This window comes from Taudactylus pleione, unplaced genomic scaffold (genome assembly GCF_031769625.1).
Source record: "Taudactylus pleione unplaced genomic scaffold, aTauple2 ptg000054l, whole genome shotgun sequence".
NCBI classification, from domain to species: domain Eukaryota; kingdom Metazoa; phylum Chordata; class Amphibia; order Anura; family Myobatrachidae; genus Taudactylus; species Taudactylus pleione.
Window position 1 is genome coordinate 1,847,796 of NW_028284456.1, and position 13,710 is coordinate 1,861,505.

At 45.8% G+C, this 13,710-nt stretch overlaps 1 pseudogene; it reads left to right on the forward strand.

Annotated features, from left to right (window-relative positions):
* Nucleotides 1-13,255: 13,255 nt before the first annotated feature.
* LOC148535201 (U2 spliceosomal RNA) lies at nt 13,256-13,429 on the forward strand (annotated as a pseudogene).
* Nucleotides 13,430-13,710: the final 281 nt, after the last annotated feature.

Genomic DNA, 13,710 nt, shown 5'->3' on the forward strand with positions numbered 1-13,710 from the left:
GTTTGGGGCCTAGTTTTTCAAACTGCCATCCTGTCTGCCACTGCAGTGTCACTCCTAGATGGGCCACGTGTTTGTGCTGCCCACTCGTGTCGCTTAGGATAGTCATCCAGCTACCTCAGTGCAACCTTTTGGACATAAAAACAGTATTGTGAGGTGTGAGGTGTTCAGAATAGACTGGAAATGAGTGGAAATTAAGGTTATTGAGGTTAATAGTAGCATAGGAGCAGAAAAACCAACACATTCTGTGATTTTAGCTGTTTTTATGCTTTTTTAAAAAAAAATACAGATCCAAAACAGAAAACCCAGAACCCAAAACACGGAAGGGTGGTTTTGGCAAAACCAATCCAGATCCAAAACACGAAGAAAGATCCAGATCCAAAACCAAAACACAAAACCTGAAAAGTGGCTGGTGCACACCCTTAATATATATATATATATATATATATATATATATATATTTTTTTTTTTTAAATCATTATGTATAATTTGTATTTTTTTATTTTATTGTGTCCATTGTCTTCTAGGAAGCATCTTAAATCATCAGCTGATGTTTACTTTTTGATGTTTCGTTGAAGGTAAAAAAAAAAAAAAAATTCCAAAGTTTTTTCCAGTTCTGTTTTATGTTTGAAATGTTAAAACTTATGGTTTAAAAGAGGAAAGAAGCAAAGAAGAAAGAAGATTGATATCCTCGTGATCAAAAAATAAGAGATATGGTGAGAACTTACCTTTGTTATCTCTATTTCAACAAAGTCCATAGGGTCCACAGGAGACCTTGGGGGTATAGGCGGTGGCTCTGCCGTCCACCACCACATAGTTACATTTTCTGCCTCCCAGGATGCATCATGGGCCCCCTCCTATACTCCGCCCCCAGGCCAAGGCACCTTCAGTTACGTAACAAGCCCATGGACCGAGGAGACAAAAAAAAAAGAGAGAGAGCAACAGTCTGGAACACACAAGGATCACATACTCACACAGAATGAGACGGAAAACTGGTGACCAGAACACAACCTAGCTGAAGCAGAGGCATCAGGGTGGGAGTCCTGTGGACCCTATGGACTTCGTTGAAATAGAGATAACAAAGGTAAGTTCTTACCATATCTCTTATTTTCAACTGCATGGCCCATAGTGCTCAGCTGGAGACCTTGGGGATGTCCCAAAGCAGTCCCTTCACGGATGGGGACGCTCCTGTGCAGAAAGGAGAATCCGCCGCCCGAAGGAAGCATCCTGAGAGGCAAAGGTGTCAAATGCATAATGCCACACAAAGGTATGGACAGAGGACCACGTGGCTGCCTAACAAAGCTGAACAGCTGAGGCGCAACGGCAAGCTGCCCACGAAGTAGACTGAGTAGAATGAGCCATAACAGAGGGCGGTGCTGGAAGGCCCTCATGAGCATAGGCCTCAGAAATCGTCAAAGAAATCCACCAAGCCAAAGTTTGCTTGGTGGCTGGCCAACCCTTCTTGTGGAACCCATAAAGGACAATCAAAGACTCCAACTTCTGAAGGGAGCTGGTACAGTCCACATAAATCCTGAGAGCCCGTACCACATCCAATGAGGCCTCACCTGCTGAGAGGTCAGGGGAATGAAAGGCCGGTACTATACTGTAATTTCCTCATTAATGTGGAAACTAGAAACCACCTTGGGAAGGAACCCAGGGTGAGTCCGAAGCACCGCCCTGTCCTGGTGAAAGACCAGAAATGGAGGGCTACAGGAGAAAGCCTCCAAATATGACACCCTCCTAGCTGAAGCAATAGCCAGAAGGAATACAGTCTTAGCCAAAAGCCATTTAACTGTTCCATGCACTGTTCCCAGGGGTTCAAATGAAGGTCCATAGAGAGCCCTTCGGACCATGGTCAGATCCCAAGGAGCCACTGGAGGGACGATGGGAGGCTGGATACGAGGAACACCTTGCATAAAGGTGCAGACATCGGGGAGAGGAGCAATCCTATGCCTGAACCAAACAGAAAGGGCAGAAACATGCACCTTCAGTGAAGCCAGGTGGAGACCAAGGTCCAAACCCGCCTGCAAGAAAGCCAACACTCTGGATTTCCAGAAAACCTGGGGGTCGTAACCTCTAGGCCGACACCAATCAAAATAGGTATGCCATACCCTATGGTAAATCCTGGCACAAGCCAGCTTCCTTTCTCTGAGCATGTTGTTGACCACAGAGCTAGAAAAACCTTTTTAACCTTAGGAGGGATGTTTTAAGAGCCACGCCGTCAAAGACAGACGACCCAGGTCTGGGTAAAGGCAAGGACCTTGAGACAAAAGGTCTGGACATTAAGGCAACAGCAATGGAGTGTCGATGGAAAGATACTGAAGATCCGAGTACCAGTGATGCCTGGGCCATTCCAGAACCACTAGCAGGATCGTACCGCCTTCTTCTTTGAATTTCCGAAGAACTCGAGGAAGCAGGGAGAATGGACTAAAGAGGTAAGCAAACTGGAAGGTCCACCGGACCAACAGAGCATCTACCAGAAGAGCCTCTGTGTCCCTTGTTCTGAACCCAAACATCGCCAGCTAGATTGTGATGAGATGACATGAGTTCTATCTCTGGAAGACCCTACTTGTCCACTAGAAGCTGAAATACTTCCTGGTGAAGAGACCACTCCCCTGGATGCACGTCGTGACGGCTGAGGAAGTCCGCTTTCCAGTTTAGTACTCCTGGTATGAACACCGCTGATATGGCAGGAAGATTCCCTTCCACCCATGCCAGAATGCAAGACACTTCTGTTAGTGCTGCTCGACTTCGAGTTCCTCCTTGATGGTTGATGTAGGCCACCGTCATGGCGTTGTATGACTGTACCTGCACAGGTTTTCCATGTAGTATGAGTCTGGCTTGTTGTAGAGCCTTGAAGACCGCCCCAAGTTCCAATATGTTTATTGGGAGGGCGGACTCATCTGTCCACCTTTCCTGAAAGAAGTGTGGACCTATCACTGCACCCCAACCACGGAGACAGGCGTCCGTCCTCAGTAGGACCCAGTCCGGAAACTAGAAGGGGTGCCCCTTGGTGAGGTGATCCGTCTGAAGCCACCCGGACAGAGACAGATGCAATGCCCGGGAGAGCACCAGTGTTTGCATCCGAATCTGATTAGAAGATCCATCCCAACTGGAGAGGATCAGTGTCTGCAGAGGCCGAGAATAAAACTGTGCATACTCCACCATGTCGATTGTCGACACCATGGAGCCCAGCAATTGCATTGCTGGGTGAATCAACACTTGGCGACTGTGCAAGCATTTGCGTACCGACGTCTGCAAGGTGGAGATCTTGTCCCTGGTCAGAAAGATCCTCTGCTGCTGAGAATCCAACAGCACTCCGAGATGGAGCATCCTCAGTGAGGGAGTCAGGGAGGACTTCTTCCAGTTTATTATCCACCCGTGAGACTGCAGTACCAAGATTGTCAGTTGTAGATGGTGGAGAAGCACCTCTGGAGACCTGGCTAGGAGCAGAAGGTCATCCAGGTAAGGCAACAGGTGGACCCCTTGCAGCCGCAGATGGGCCACCATTACCACCATAACCTTGGTAAACACCCTTAGTGCCGTAGACAGGCCAAACGGCAGGGCCTGAAACTGGTAGTGTTGTTGTAGCACAGCAAACCTGAGGAACCTCTGGTGAGTTGAAACAATCGTGATATGCAGGCATGCATCCTGAATATCCAGGGAAAACATAAAGTCCCCAGGTTCCATAGCCATTATAATAGACCACAGTATTTCCATTTTGAACCAAGGAACTCTGAGAAATTTGTTCAGGGAATTGAGGTTGAGTATAGGACGGTATCAACCGTTTGGTTTTGGAACCAGAAAGAGGTTGGAATAATAGCCGGTTCCCCTCTGAGGATCCGGTACCGGAACTATGACTCCAGCCTGGAGCATATAACTTTCTGGAGTTTCAAGGCCTTGTCCTGGTGTGCCTGAAGTCCCGTAGTGAAAAACTGATGAGGAGGTCTGCTGTGGAAGGAGAGGGGCGTACCCGTGAGAGACCACTTCCCTTACCCAAGTGTCTGTGGTGGTCTGGCACCAGCACTGGGTGAACTGAAGAAGTCGGCCCCCCACCTTGGGATCCGCCCAAGGGGAGGTCCGTCCCGTCAGGCTGAGGGCTTATCGTCAGGCTTGGCTGCCAGACGTCTGGTGCTCCAAGCCTGTTTCTTAGGCTTTGCAACCTTCTTGGTTCCTGCAGGCCTAATGACTGAACTTTAGACTTTCCTTGAGGACGATAGGTCCGAAAGGATGAGGTCCCAGATCCTGTAGGAACCGGGGCTGAGGGGAGACAAGCAGACTTCACAGCTGCCAACGTATCTACAATCTTGTCCAAGTCTGGACCAAACAAGACCATTCCATTAAAAGGGTAAACACTCCAGCCCTTTCTTAGACTCTGCGTCTGCCCTCCAAGACCGCAGCCAAAGAGAGCGACGCACCGAAACGGCTGCAGCTGAAATTCTGGGTGTTAGGAGGCTAACATCCAAAGCAGCCTCATTGACAAATGTGGCTGAAGCCCTGAGATAACCTACCAGTTCAATCTGCTCACTGGTAGCATCCAAAGGTAAGGACGCTTCCAGAGAGTTCGCCCAGCGTTCCATGGCCCTGACCACCCAGCAGATGGCCATAGCTGGTCTGGAAGCCAATCCTGAAAGGGAATAAATGGACTTTAAACATACCTCCACCTTTCTATCCATAACATCCTTTAAGGATGACATGGATGGCATAGGTAGATGCGCACTTTTTACCAGGCGTGTAATGTGAGAATCCACCTGAGGAGAAGTTTCCCATTTAGAGAAATAATTATCCTGAAATGGATAAGCATAAGTCAACCTCTTTTGAGGCTGAAACCTTTTGCCCGGAGATTTCCAAGCCTCCTCTAAATGCTCCACCAACTGATCAGACAGAGGAAAAACTGTAGCAGTACTTTTAACCTCCTTGAAATAGGCATATCTAGATTTGGTGGCTGGGGACTTCTCATCCCTGATTTCCATGGCCACACGCACTGCACATATAAGGCCATGTACATAAATTCTCGACTTAGGTTCAGTATCCCTCTGAAGGGCTCAGAGTCAGATAAGTCATGTATCTCCTCATTGTCTGACGTCACGTCACGTCATCATCTTCATAATGCGTTGACTGAGACGACAATAGATTTTTCTTAGCAGGTCACAGAGGAGATTCATTCTGCAACATATCCGTCAGGTTTTGCTCCATAGCGGAGAACAAGTTAACCCACATAGGCTCTGGCAACAGGTAAAAGTACAAGGATAGTAAAATGGCTGACAGAAGAAAAAGAATTACAGTCAGACAGTGCTAGCATAAGTCACACACAATGCAAGAATACCTGCACTACCAAAGCACCACACTCAACTACACAGACCTAAAGTCTGGTAGGAAAAAGTGCTACATACGCTGACCTGCGTGCAGGAGAGGTATGTAGGGGGCCCATGCTCCGCACCGCATGAAGAGACCAGCGTACTATGGGCCTGATTCAAAGGTGCTCGCTGTGTGCGAGCGCTCGCTCTGATCAGGGCGGGGATTTTTTTTTCTCCTGCCCGCTCGCTAAGCTGTGGGTGCCCACCCACAGCTTGTGCGAGCGGGCTGGAGATGGTCGAGATTATCACGACCATCGACATTGTGAGGAGACCCTAAGGTAGGGTCTCAGCACTCTCAATGCCGAGTGGACTTCCTGCTCTAATAGAGCAGGAAGTCCACTACTGACATCACGAGTGTCTTCTGGGGCTGTTTGCGAAGCCCTCTTGCAGTGACCCGACTCTGGCCGGGCACCTACGAAACTGAAGGCTCATCAATGTAAGCATAAAACGAAAAATATTTTTTTATTTTTTCGTTTTCTGAATTTTTTTTTAAATTAATTTGTGATTTAACCAGTATTACTTTTTTTGGTATTTGAGTTTTACAGGAAAGTTTAAATATGGATTATTTAGGATGAAATGCTCCAGGCCCAGCCCCAACACTCCGAAGATATCCCCTGAAGGACTGCATGCAGCAGGGCGATGACCTACAGGACATCTATAACCCTTTTGTAAATATTGTTAAACCTTGTGTGCTGCAAATGTCGTGCCTTGTACTCCTTACTTTTCCCTTTTACAGGTCCCAGGCTCCCAACTATCCCGTTCGTTTTGCACCATTTCAATACTGTAATGTCTTTTTTTTTCTTGTACCACATAGGTGAGGAAAAAGACCCAGGACCGTGGATCTGGATGGACACCATGGAACAGTAGAAGGCCCAGCCCCACATTCTCGGCCAAAGATATCCCTCAACCATTCCGTTCCTTTTGCACCATTTCAAAACTCTAATGTCTTTTTTTCTCTTTTACAACATAGGTGAGGAAAGAGACTCAGGACCCCGGATCTGGATTAGATGCCTTTTGGGACAGTAGCAGGCCCAGTCCCACACTCTCGTCCGAAGATATCCCCTGAAGGACTGCATGCAGTGGGTCGATAAGCTACAGGACATCTATAACCCTTTGTAAGTATTGTTAAACCTTGTGTGCTGCAAATGTCATGCCTTGTACTCCTTACTTTTCCCTTTTACAGGTCCCAGGCTCCCAACTATCCCGTTCCTTTTGCACCATTTCAAAACTCTAATGTATTTTTTTCTCTATTAATACATAGGTGAGGAAGGATACCCAGGAGATGGACGCCAAGGAACAGTAGCAGTCCCATCCCCACATTCTCGGACGAAGATATCCCCTGAAGGACTGCATGCAGCGGGTCGATAAGCTACAGGACATCTATAACCCTTTGTAAGTATTGTTAAACCTTGTGTGCTGCAAATGTCATGCCTTGTACTCCTTACTTTTCCATTTTACAAGTCTATGGGGTCTATTTACTAATATGGCATTCTTTGTGGAGAAGAGAAGCAGGAGGCGACTACTGCGATAGTAGAGGGTGATCGGTAAATCACCCCCTCTGTGGTGAGAACTCAGGCACACAGCGCATCCCACATTGCTTACTGCGCATGTGTGATGAATGGCATCCAATCAGATGCTGCCTATGCAGTGATTGGTTGTTTACTTTCCTTAGCAACATGTGATTTTTATGTGGAATGCACGCACAGTCTTCTGGGAGTGCAAGTAGACGGCTCAGCTGTCTCCTGTCTGACATACTGCTGTACTCAGTGCTTTTACCAGGCTTTTCACTCCTACTGCTCTGACACATCTTATTTGTCCTGTCTGGACCTTGTCATCTGCACCCGGATGCTGACTGCTCCCATGATAGCCTGCAAATATAAGTGACATGGCTGTGACTCATCTCCCTGCTACTGTCAGACTTTACCTAGTGGCTGGGATACTTAAATGTTTTGTTGGTCGCAAGAGATTGGTTGCCTCGAGCAACCTTCCCTCCCTGCCTCCTCCCCTGAATTCTTCCTCTGTTCCTCCTTCCAGTCTTCTACAGTATCTGTCCCTTCTGTTCCTCATTCTTTCCTTATCTGTCTTTCACCAGCATGTTGTTGAGGTTCAGTGGGTCTGGAGAGGCAGCTGTCATGAGCAGCATAGCAGCGCAGCAGCATCTCTCTCTGTTGTGTTAAGTGAGGGGGGGGGGGATTGCAGATATGCCTGGGCAAAGCCATCTGTCTGCAAGTAGGTAGGGACAGTCTGTAAAGTAATAGCTACTTTACAAGTGGATTCTAAATACAAATTAATGTCTAGTATATTTGCCAGTAGTTTGCAGACTGTTCTTTAGGGGTGTATTTATACCATGGAGTTAATGCCGCGCTGTGTTAAGTGAGGGGGGGATCTTGGTGACAGATACTGTATTCCAGCACTGCTCTTTACAAAAGCCACCTGTTTGCAAGTGGGTGTCAAAACTGGATTATTAGCTGAGACAAGATCAGTTTAAAATTGAAGCGTGCGCGACGCCATCTTGCAAATGGCTGCTAGACTCCATTTTAGAAACAAGAATCTGCTAGACACCATTTTATGACCAGCATCATTTCAAGTTACCACTCAGGAGCTAAGAACAGATGGCAATGTTAATCGACCAAGGGCAACTGAAAAAAACAAGCTTTCTGAGTAAAAGTAAATAGAAATAGACAATGAGTATTTTTACATACAAATTGGGAATCCCTGGATGCAGATAAAGTAAAGTGGTGACAATATAATCCATGCATTGGTATACACAATTGGATCTGTTTGAACTCTAGACAGGATGGTCCCAAAAACTTCACAGCTTGAGGTGATAATACATTTGCATTTCACACAAGAGTCTAGGAGGACAAAAGAGATATCTTTCCTTGAACACAGGAAAGATGGGGGGGGCTTGCTGACAGGACATGTAGAACTACTCTGCTAAAATATTATATCAAACCCCGAATACCCACACATTTCATATTCATACGTAAGGTTCAATAAGCTTTAAAGTGTATGATTCAAGAAGGTTCAGTTAGTTTAAATGCTAAGAAATAAAGAATAAGGAATTATACAAGATAAACACGTCATTCTTGGAGTTGTTCTGATGCGTACTCTTTCCACAGTTTCCCGGTGCTATCGGTGAGGAGATCGCATCATGCATTCTCGAGTTATGGACCGCAGAACCTACAAGCAACCAAAATGTATATTTTAGATTCAACTGTTAGGATGCTGACGAAGGCGTGAGGAGGAAGACCCCTAGCTGATAGAGGCAGGGAAAGTCTGTTTAAACCAGCCTGTTAGATGCACTGTAACAGATGCTTCACCTCTGAGAACCAATGACATCAGCAACAGACATACCTTATGTCTTGTTTATACTGGGGGGGTATAAGTATGAGTGCACGGACACTATTTGAGAGTCTTCGTGCTGAATGCTGAATGATGAGGGGTCTCTTGCTGAAGCCTATCTCTGGGTCCAGAAGTGCCTGCGTACGTATACTGTACTTGTGGCCTGTATGATTTACTTTTGCGCCTAAATTGTGTCTTGATCAATTGCGTGTAACTGTCTGAACTTTTACCTGAATATCACTTGTGCTTTGAAACCACAGGCTCTATGTCTAAGTCTTTATTTATGGTGTGACTGCATACGCAAATTAGCGTCATCCTTAGAGGTTTATAGGAAGGATTTTAGAAGGTACAGGCAGGGGTACATAGAGGTTCTGATCCAATATTGTTATGGGTAAAGACTTATAAAGTAATAGCTACTTTACAAGTGAATTCTAAACACAAATGAGATGTCTAGTATATTTGCCAGTAGTTAGGAGAATGTTCCTTAGGGGCAGGGGCATTTCAAGAGAGGAGGGGGCCCATGTGCAGACTCAGCGAGGGCCCCCTCCTCTCTCATGTGCGAGTCCCTGGGAAAATTACTGCCGCCATTTTCCCAGGGATTTTTTTCTGTTTTACAGTGCACACAATAAGACACAATGGGTGCAGGATGAATAGTGTGGGGCCCCAGGGGCCCGCACGCACCGCACACCCTGCACCCATTATAGATACGACCCTGCTTAGGGGTCTATTTATTGACACTCCACATAATGTGGAGGTAATGCCACTCCTGCTACCGCAGATATTGCCAAGAAAACAGCTGCCGAAAAGGGTGAATGTTAAGTTCACCTCTCAGCGGTGTCTGTTCATTTCCTTACTGCATGAAGCTAAGGGACTGCGCATGCATGGATGGAGCGAGCAACCCGGCAGTTGACATGATGTGAGTCAAGCGCGACCTTCAGCATCTGACATATTGTCCGCTGGGCAGAGCATCTTGGGTGTAGAGAACAGAACGGCGGGAGAAGATGTGTGGCTGTTGGATGCTTACATGAAAATAAAAGGTAACTTTGTAGAATGTTCTTTGGAGTGTAAGAAGATGTATGTGAATGAGGAATAGTTTTAAAGGGTGCTACTAGGGGCACTACTGGGGGTACTGTATAAGAGAGCACTGTATTGGGAGCACAACATAAAGGGCACTACAAGGGGCAGTACTGGGGACACTGCTTTTGGGGCACAGCATAAGGGGCATTACTGGGGGCATTACTCTGTCCACTACACACATTAAGCAAATTGTATCTTTGTCTCTGTCCCTCCTTCGGTGAGGGTCTCCATTCTTTTGTGTATAATATTTGTTTATATACATCCCATTTCAAAATAGTACATTCTGGTTTCTCCCCTGAACCAGTTCCTTAGACTAATAGTTCTTCTGCTCCTTCCACATTACGTGAGGAATTCTAGTTTTGCAATGTTATTATTCTGTGAATCATAGACTGTGGTTTCTTTGGTGTAACCACAAAAGTCTCCATTAACAACTCTGCAATTTTTTTTTACACAAGACAAGACCCTTACTGATGCAACTCCAGTCTAAGGACCAAGTTGTAGAGCGTACGGTCTCAGACGCCCTACAGAAACTATTGGTGCTGTACCTGCATGAGGATATTGGCAATGTTGAACATGGGTCAGTAAAAGTCTACATAAAGACCAGGTGGAAACTGGTCGCTCACAGGTAAGGGCTTGCTCTACTTTTCTAGCAGGCACTCTTGTCTCAGAGCCATTTATAAGAGTGACAAGTGCACTGTGCAACAGCACACACCTGACATAACTCCTTAACAGCTGTACTGGTATACATCTGTCCCTGTAAGATACTTCATTTCATATTAGTTAGGTTCTAAACCCACGAGCCTTCCTATATTTAATAACATCACTCAGACCTAGTGTACATAAACTACTACATTTATTATATGTTAGCTTTGTTTTTTGTAACCTGTTGTTTCTTTCTTCTTTTACGTCAGATAGACCTGGTCTGCCAATCCTGTTTTGCGCTGATATCTACTTAAGAGGTTATATCCACATTGCCTTCTGAGGTACAGATGTGTCCATAGTTGTAACATAACCATTTTCCCTCCTTGCTAGAGTGATATGCCTTGTCTGACATACTCTAGGTGTTTATTAGTGTTCGGGACAACCACTAACAGGGTCGATGGTCGCTTTACGAGTCACCACTACTGATCAATGTGCTGGAACTCTGTGCAATCTTCAATGCTCTTCTGGAAGTTACCTCCCGTCTCAAGGGTTGGCCTCTTCAAGTCCAGTCAGACAATGCTGTTGCAGTTGCATACTTCCCTCTCCTAGAAGGGATGCGCAGCTGTATGGCCTTGCAAAAGGCGGGGCGCATTCCAGGACAGAGTTCCATGTGATGGTGATCTCGATTGTGTTCTTCCAAGAGTGAAAATATTGGTAGGCTGCCTTCTCAGTCATCAGGACCTTCATCCCATAGAATGGATCCTTCACCCGGAGGTTTCCCAAAAGCTAGTCAGAAGGTGGGACAGACCAGACATGGATCTCATAGCCTCTTTGCAGAATCATCAGAATTCTCGGTACTGCTTTAGGACTCTGGATCCGAATGTGCAGAGGTGGTAGGTGCTCTGACTGTGACTTGGAGGCAACATCTTGTGTCCTCTTCCTCCTTTTTTCCCTTCTCCAGCGAGTCCTCTAGCGTTTCAAGTGAGAGTGGCCATGGTCATCCTGGTGGCTCCAATCTGGTTCTATTGGGACTGGTTATTAGATCTCTAACTGCTCCTCGTAGAGGATCCCTGGCTACTACCTCTTCACCCGCACCTCCTGCTTTTGGTTTTTTGTTTACCCAGACTTACAGAGGCTGATCTTATTGGCATGGCCGTTGTGGTCGCTATCTTTAGTTGTAGTGGGGTTCATGTACTCACTGTGGTTTCCACCATGTTCTAGACTGACTTACGTTCGCTCAATATCATCGTATCCGGTAATCTTATGTGACCTGGTGTGCAGAGCAGGGGTTTTCCCAACACTGCTTCTGTTTATCTCATCTCCTTCTCTTCTGCTTTGGGGCATGGATTACGCCTCGGTTCTCTCAAGGTTTAGGTCTCTGCATTGTCAATATTTTCAGCACCGCCTAGCCTTGTTCCATCAGATTCAAACTTTTCTTCAGGGAAGTTCTCAGAGTACAGCCTCAGTTTGTCCTGCCTACATCTCTGTTTGTTCTGATGTTCCTTCAGTCTTGTCTGTGCAGGCCTTTCTAGGATGTGGAACTGATACTCCTCTCTCAGAAGTTGGTCCTCCTATTGGTCTTGGTTACGGCCAGGCGGGTTCGGAGTTGGGAGTCCTCTCTTGTTGGCCTCCTTATTTTGTTTTTTTTTCATGATGACTGTCTTTCCTGCCTACGGTGATTTCAGCCTTCCACATCACCCTACTGATTGCGTGTGGTGTGGTCGGATGGCTCTCTGTCGTCCCTCTCCTTGGAATTGGTGTGGGTTCTTCAGATTTCTGTGGCCCGTACAGCAGCATTTTGGAAGTCGGTTTCTTTGTTATCATTTTGGTTACTGCGAATGCGGTTGGCCTGCATGAGGGTCAGATGGATCCGTTTGGCCATCCTACCGGCGTATGTTGTTATGGGCTACACTTTTGTTGTGTGTTGGTTTTTATACCTTTGCAGCCTCAGAATCTGCTTTTGGTTGCAGGATTTTGCAGGCTACTCATGGCTCTCCCACCCAGGGGAGGATAACTTTGGAACGTCCCCAGTGTCTTGATCTCCAGTGTCCCCTGGTGGATGAAGGAGAAAATAGGATTTTGGTACTTACCAGTAAAATCCCTTTCTCCGATTCCACAGGGGACACTGGACGCCCCCCCAGCACTGCTTTACCTGCCATTCTGTTTTATTTTTACATTCATTGTATGCACTATGTTACAATATGTGTGTTTTCTCGTCCTTCTCAGTCCTTCTGTTTCCATCTCCTCAGGCTCCAACTCTATAACTGGGGATTCTGTGGGATAGAGGGGGAGGAGTCACTCACACTTATAGATTTAAAGTGCCAGCTCCTCTTATCCACCAGTTTATACCCCAGTATCTTGATCTCCAGTGTCACCTGTGGAATCGGAGAAAGAGATTTTACTGGTAAGTACCAAAATCCTGTTTTTCTTCTTTTATAAAATATACCCCAGTGTAATATTTATTAAGTTTAAAATTTTAGTATTCTTATGCAATAAAATGCCCAGGGGTCAAGAGGGCCTGAACTTGGCGTAACTGCATTCACTATGTTATATTTGGAGACAGGTATGGTCTCACCTCCACTGGCTCAACTAAGCCCAGTGTTGCAAGGAGGATCTATTTGTCTTGTTCCCGCTGATATATTTTCTTCGCAGTGGTACATGACAGACTCATAAATGCCTGCTCTAAAATTGCATCCGGCAGCTTACCTATCTATGTCCTTCCGTACTCTGGATGGAAGATCAGGTTCTGTAGACTTTTCCTCGGGTAATACATCTTATCTATAGTCTCAAAATCCATTGTAGGCCCCTTAATGGGGTCTTCATAATCTTATGCCTCCATTGCTTCTTGGTCTTTAAGCTAGGATCAGGTGATGTATCTGTTCTATTCAGTTAATACTGTAAGCTTAAAATCTGGAAGCCTTTTGCAACACAGATATGTTATATATATATATATATATATATATATATATATATGGCACTTCCCTTCTTCTGGTGTGCTTCGTATAGCGTGTTGAATTACTAGAGAGAAGAGACTGCAGGTCCCCTCTGTGTTTTCATGGTTACCTACACACAAATCAAAGTAATTTTTATAATTTATATTGGTGACTGGTTCCCTTTGCAGCACAGGAGTGTTCGCATCCTTAAGGGGACAGCTTTGGGAGGTATCTATTGTCCTCCATGGAATGATAGAGAAAAAAAGATTTTTAATGTTAACTGTAAAATAATATTCCTTGAAACCATGGAGAACATAGGATGCCAGCTCTTATGCCCCTGGCTTACTATGGATATTTCT